This window comes from Ptychodera flava (genome assembly GCF_041260155.1).
Source record: "Ptychodera flava strain L36383 chromosome 3 unlocalized genomic scaffold, AS_Pfla_20210202 Scaffold_26__1_contigs__length_13983176_pilon, whole genome shotgun sequence".
NCBI lineage: Eukaryota > Metazoa > Hemichordata > Enteropneusta > Ptychoderidae > Ptychodera > Ptychodera flava.
Window position 1 is genome coordinate 2,880,815 of NW_027248280.1, and position 7,235 is coordinate 2,888,049.

The 7,235-nt window shown below is 34.8% G+C and overlaps 1 long non-coding RNA gene across 1 annotated transcript; it reads left to right on the top strand.

Moving 5' to 3' along the window:
• Nucleotides 1-300: 300 nt before the first annotated feature.
• On the top strand, nt 301-6,429 carry LOC139125757 (uncharacterized). Its single transcript, XR_011550343.1, has 3 exons — nt 301-441; nt 801-885; nt 4,365-6,429. It is a non-coding gene; the product is annotated as an uncharacterized lncRNA (long non-coding RNA).
• Nucleotides 6,430-7,235: the final 806 nt, after the last annotated feature.

Genomic DNA, 7,235 nt, shown 5'->3' on the forward strand with positions numbered 1-7,235 from the left:
ACGCGCGCGCTGACCAGAAACATTTCTTTTTTTTTTTGGCCTTATGGATTGGGCGTGTCATTAGTTAGGCGTGTCTTTCATTAATCCTAATGATTATTCATACTACAATGTATATATGGACCCGTGATAGTAATAAAGGTCATGATTTGAACTTGGTCATACTAAGACACAATACAAAGCTGTCTCTGGCAATTCCGTTTCTCTCTAACCCCGAATCTATCCCAAGTGTGTACCCCACAATTATTACAAGACAGAATAATTTTAATTACCCGGCTAACATGGGCCTATTTTTATCTTTTAGAATGGATACACAAGACACTGTTTGTGAAACTTGTGGAAAAGATTTTCGTAGATTAAAGACACCTTAAAAGTACCAGTCATCTAGTTGAAGTGAAGCGGCAAGCAGTTGAAAAAGAACTGCTTCTGGAAAGTCAAGACAGTGTAAGTGCATAGAACTTTGAGTGGGACTTTGACTTACTTGATGTCCAAAAATTACCTGATGTCCAAAAATAGTCTATATTGGCCAGTCAGTGTCAATGGTGTAACTAATGACATAATTTGACACATCAGTATAGGTGATTTGATTGTAGTGTGTTTAATATTATATTATAGCAATAATATATTTGGAGTGGGCCTGAACTGTTTAATGCATGCATATATATACTGTATTTTCATTAAGGGAGGATAATTCACAACAGCAAGATACAGTACAGTCAGTCTTTTCCTAGAATGTGCATGCCATTGCTTGCGTGATTTGGTCAATTTATCCATGGCAACATACCTTTTTTGGCAATTTTTAGGAAGATGGATCACCCATGATAACGTGTACATCTCAGGATTCTCAAGAAACACTGGTTAGTTGCAGTGGAATAGAATCATGGAAGTGTAAGTTATTGTGCAGTATATTTGTTAGCTCCGCTGTCAGTGATGCGGAGCTTATCAAATAGGTTGATTTTCCGTCGTCGTTGTCCGTAATCGTCGTCCGTCAACAATTGCCTTCTCCTCTAAAACCGCAAGTCCAATTGCTTTGAAATTTTATATGCAGTTCACTGGGGTGACCTCACGTAAGTTTGTTCAAATCGTGGTGAAATTTGCATATTTGTATTTTTGGGCATTTTTTGGTGTTTTTGGTAAAAAATCTTCTTCTCTGAAACCGCTTGTCCGATTGCTTTGAAATTTGATATGCAGTTTACTTAGGGTGACTTCAGTCAGATTTCTTCAAATCGTGGTGAAATTTGCATAAGGCAATTTTGGTCATTTTTGGTAAAAAAATCTTTCAAAATCTTCTTCTTCAGAACTACCAGTCAGATAGCTTTGATATTTGGTACATATGTCCTTAGGGATGATCTATTTCAGATTTGTTCAAATTGTGCAGAAATATGCAAATTTGCATTTTTAAGGCAATTTTTGCCATTTTAGGTCAAAAAATGTATTTCTCAAAAAGTACGGGTCTGATAGTTTTAAAATTTGGTATACAGGTTTCTATAGATGAACTTAGTAATATATATTGAATTTCTGATGAAATCTGTAATTTTGTATTTTTGGGGCAATTTTTGCCATTTTTGGTCAAAAAATGTGTATTTCCAAAACTACTGGTCTGATAGCTTTGAAATTTGGTATACAGGTTTCTATAGATGAACTAAATGATATTTATTGAAATAATGATGAAATCTGCAATTTTGAATTTTTGGAGCAATTTTTCCCAATTTTGGGTCAAAAAATGTGTTTCTCAAAAGGTACTGGTCTAACAGCTTGGAAATTTGGTATACAGGTTTCTATAGATGTACTAAATTTGATCTTTTGAAATTATGATGAAATCTGCAATTTTTATTTTTGGGGGCAATTGTTGCCATTTTTGGTCAGAAAATTTTATTCTCAAAAACTACTCAGATAGCTTTGGTTGACATGTTCTTAGGGATGATCCGATGTGATATATTCAAAGTATGATGAAATCTTCAATTGTGTATTTTTGCAGCTTATTTTAGCCACTTTTTTCTGGCCACTGCATTGAGCTATCAAAGATTTCCACCTTCTTCATCAACATGTGTCAAAAATAGTTATTCTCTACATAAACACAGCGGAGCTATATCGGCCGCTAGGTCGCTTGTTTATATTAGAAAAAAGATGTGCAACTTGATCCAAATATTGCATTTTTGACTGCAGAATGCAAAATCATTAGGATTTTATTCAAACACCATGTACCGTACAAACTGTTTGTTTCATGTAGCCTACAGGTTTTATAGAAATATTATAATCATCAGGAAATTTGTTGAAATTCAATAATGTTCTGGACCACAGGTATAAAAGAACACTGCAACTATCATATACATATCTGATTTGAATAGAAAAGGTTAACAGCGTGAAAGATAAAACTCCACAAAAAATCCATGTGAAGCAGTAAATGAATATTTTTGACATGTTTCATGCTTCATGAACCCATGAATATCAATCAATATCAATATCAATCAAATACTAGACATTTCAGCTGTAGTATATCAGCAAAACTGACAGCCTTTCTCAACGGAATAAGCAGATCACAGGACCCACTTCCACAACAGTGGGATTCAAAATGACGTGTTCAACTCTATAGTTACTGTGAATTATCGTGTGTAAAACAATAATATATGTTATTCTTAAAATGTATGTCTCCACTTATGTGGTAGCTCTGTGGTCATTAACCCCAGAAAAGCTATTTTCAACATTTATAACTCGCCCGATTTTTACGAAAATGATAAAAATAGTACAGAAATATGCCCATGTAATTTGAATCATGGGAAAAAAAGCCCCAAGTTTGGAGCTTGCATCATGTGATATGGAAGGGACCATCTTCGGATGGGTATGGCACGATTCAGTGTAAAATCTAGTTCTGTACGCATTCTTGGTGTAGTTCAAACTATGGAGGTAAAAAAAATACCTCCATGTTCAAACCAAACATGTTTGATGACAGCACTGTTGTCTTGGTAGGTTTTTGTCTTAATGCCAATATACCGGTATCTAATGTGCATACCATGTAGTATTTTTAAAGGCTTGTATAAAAAATCATGAAAAAGTTACATGTCCTTTTAAAAAGTATAACTTCATCTATTTGTCCATGAATGTAACAGAGCCAAGTTTCTGCATATTTATTGTTCGAAAAATGTTGAAAGTTGGCCAATATGCTATGAACATTTGGGTGAGAGAACACTTCTTATCCTGTTCCATCTATCAAAATACATAACCCTATTTTCTTCCTTCTCTATTACATGACAATAAGAAAGACAGCTAGTGCATATTGTTTTTGTAACAAATTTTATTCATGCACTCTCCATACTGTTTTCAGGGGACCTGTTCAATCACTCTCCTAATGTCAGCAGTGCCATATTCAAATCAAAAGAGATGACACAATTTTTTTTCACTCGCCTGACTATTTTCATGGGAGCTGCTTAGTCACTTGCCTACCACTCGCCTGGATAGTTTTGGGAGAGTGAATTTTAGCTCTCCTGCCATTTTCAAAAAATAAGCCCTGGTGTATGCATGTATGCCTATATTTATTTGTATGTATGTCAGTATTTATTTATGTCTGTGTATATGTATATCTGTATGTATGTTGTGTATATGTCTTTATGTCTGTCTGAATGTATATAAGCATATATGCATGTATGTCTGGAGGTATATATGTATGTATGTTATGTATGTACATCTTTATGTGAGTATGTTTGTTATAGAAATAACAGAGTGAAGCGCTGACCATTAACGTTTATTTATGGGCAAGGAAAAGAGGAAAGCCAAAAATTAAGGCTTGCCGCGCCCATAAATAAACGTTAATAGTCTGGATGGAGTATGTTATTTCCATTATACTATCAACGAACCCAAAAAAACCGTAAAAATTTGCAAAAAATTCCAAAGCGCATGAAAACTAGGCCTCAGAACTGAGCAATACGCGACACAGTGTCTCATGTGCTCTGGAAAAATTTGGCAAATCCGGAGATGTTTTCAGAAAAAAATATCTGAACTTGGCCCACAAGTGCTCCATTTTATTTTGTGACTGATTATGATTTACGTTTGAGCTGTAAAGTTACATACAATACTTTGAGTTGTTTATCTTATTATTTATATTCACGGGCATGTAAACAAACCATTACTGTGTATTTGTGGTCAGTCACCTGGTTCTGCTCGACCAATCAAAATGCAACGGGCATGGCATGGCATGGCAGTGCAACTTTTTCTGTAAAATCCAGATTATTTTGTACTACATATGGCATAGAAAATCACAACTAAATTATGATGAAGGTGTTCTGTGAAAGGACTTTGCGAGTAACTTGCCCATATTCCCAACCTTGGTAATATTTTGCACTTACATGTTAGTTTTTGGTTTATTTTAATAGGTTGCATATGGATTCTTAAGAAGATGTGTGAATGTTCAAGAGCAAGCCTACATTGGTTTTCAGAAATTTATAGATATATCCAAGTACTGCCCATACATTGCAAAGTGTTAAGATTAATTGATGATATCGAGTTTGTAAGTGCTGAGAGTATTGTGGGTCACTCATGTATATCAGCATATCTGCGAAAGAACTACATGTAGAGTTGTCACATCATGTTGCAGAGTTCAAAATAATGTAATCCGGACAAAAATATTTCAACACAATAGACACTATCCTTTCTATAGAGTAAACAAATATTTTATTGCAAATTGTTAAAACTATAACTCTAACGTAGTTTACATTCAACTTATATTCCAGTAAAGACGGCAACTGTTCTGTATGAGATTTTCTGACAGAAAGATAAAAAGTATGTGGTACAGTGTCATTCAGTGGAAATTATTTCAAATGGTAATTCAGAGACATTCATTTTGTGGTCATTTGTGTCTTCGCTGTTAGCGACATGGAGCACTTATCAAATAGGCTGATTGTCCAGTGTCATCCAGCATCATCATTGTGATCCATCTGTCATCCATCAAATTCTTCTCTGAGTCTAAAACCACATGTTTGATTGCTTTGAAATTTGATGTGCAGTTCACTTTGGGTAGCATCAGTTAGGTTTGTTCAAATGTTGATGAAATTTGCACAATCATATTTTTTGAGTATTTAATGCTGTTTTCAGTCAAAAAGTCTTCTTTGAAACCACCTGTTCGATTAATTTGAAATTTGATATGGCGTTTACTGGGGTGACCTCAGAATTAGTAAAGTTGTACTGAAATTCGCATATTTGTATTTTTAAGGCAATTTTTGTCATTTTTGGTAAAAAATCTTTCAAAAATCTTCTTCAAAACTTAACGTCTGATATCTGGGATATAAGTGGTTGGGATGATCTATTTCAGATTTGTTCAAATTTTACAAAAACATGCAAATTTTTGTCATTTTTGATCAAAAATTTATTTCATCAAAAGCTTATGTCTGCCAGCTTTGATATTTGGTATACAGGTTCATAGGGATGATCAAAATGTGATACATTCAAATTATGATGAAATATGGAATTATAATTGTGGGGCAAATTTTTGCAATTTTTGGTGAAAAAAATTTTGCTTCTCAAAAAACTACTGATCTGATAGCTTTCATTGACATGTTCTTAGGATGATCTTCAATTGCGTATTTTTGCGGTTATTTTTGCCATTTTTTGTCAGCCCATCATGAACTTAGCTACAAAAGATTTCAGTCTTCTGTATCAACACATGTCACAAGTAGTTATTTGCCACATTGGACATTAGGTTGCTTGTTCATATCATTATACAATTAGCATTTGTCACCATTGCTACAAATTCAAGATGAATGAATAATGTTCTTTGTTGACACCAGTTATCTGGCTTACGTCCCACCTGACCTATCATGGTTAGTTTTAGATATTGCACTATGTTAAAAGCTTGAAAATAGTGTGAAATAAATCATTAATTCTGACATTAAGATGTATCATTTTTGTATGTTTCATTGCTGTAGCACATTTGTATGAAAGAGTTGTGTGGAGATGTATAAACACTCTCATAGTGTACAGAATTGTTAATAAGTGCAAATGCAAGGCAATGAGAATGCCTGAAATGATACACAGTGTTGGTACACATGTGTGGCCAATAGGACTGTACAAGGCTGTACGCAACCCTGCAACACATGTGTGTAAAGTAATGTAACAGGGGTGTATACACCTCTGTGGCAGGGCTTCTTAGCAGAGCTACTGGGACATGGCTGTGAAAGGAAACCATAGTTAAGGGATATAATTTGTAGTCTAATCACAGTAGTGTTTCACACATCCCTGTGACACAACTATAAAAAAATTGACTCTGCTACAGGGTTTCGTTCTACATTCATGCACAAGGACTGCATAAAAAATCTACTCTGTTACATGGATGTAAATCACAGCTATGCTACAGGGTTGTGCTCATCTACAATGTACTAGGATGCTAGCACAACCCTGTAGCATAGCTATGCACATCCTAGTGCATGGTTGTGCCAGGTCTCTTGTGTAGTTCAGTATTTTGATATAAAACACGAAATACATCGTCAACTTTGTTGCAGACTGTGCAAAACAAAACTACTAGCCTTCTCCCTTGTACGACGCATACCTAACTATGAGGCGGCTGTGAAACGATTTTTGTTAAGTAGTAATACTGCTACTGAAAGTACACCTGATTATATAAAAAATGGATAGAATTAGTGTCCCAGTAAATATTACTATATCCCTCGATCCATGCACAAGCTCCAATGCAATCCTTTATTACGTGGTTCGACCTTGACATCTCTTGGGGATCTATGAAATTGTAATTGTAGTGAACCGTTTATGGCCTTTGTCCGCGTTTATTAAGACCGTTTAAATATTTGACATGCTCTTTTGGCGTTTAGTAAGCATAACGTTCAAAGTATTTTGTTACGTGAGAAAAAACGAACAAAAATGTGAATTAAGCGGTTTCCATATAATTTTTTTACAAAAATTAAATTGATCGCTAAGTCAAGGAATAGAATACCAACTGTAAAAGTGTACAGGCTACTTATCTCAGCTGGGACGGCAAAGACAATGAGACAGAGTAAGCAGTCCTTTGGCTTGCCAGCGTGGTAGTGAAGGTCTTGAAAAGTCTTTAAATTAATGTTACTGGAATTTCCAAAGACTTGAAAGAACACGCAAGAGACAAGATCCCGAAATGTCTGACTGCAAGCTGTGCCGGTCCCATATTTATACTCAAGTGGTGATATAAGAAAATATAAGAACAATCTAGAACTTTTATTGATATGCTAATTAGTGCTCTAAAAGTATCTCCCTTAAACAACTAA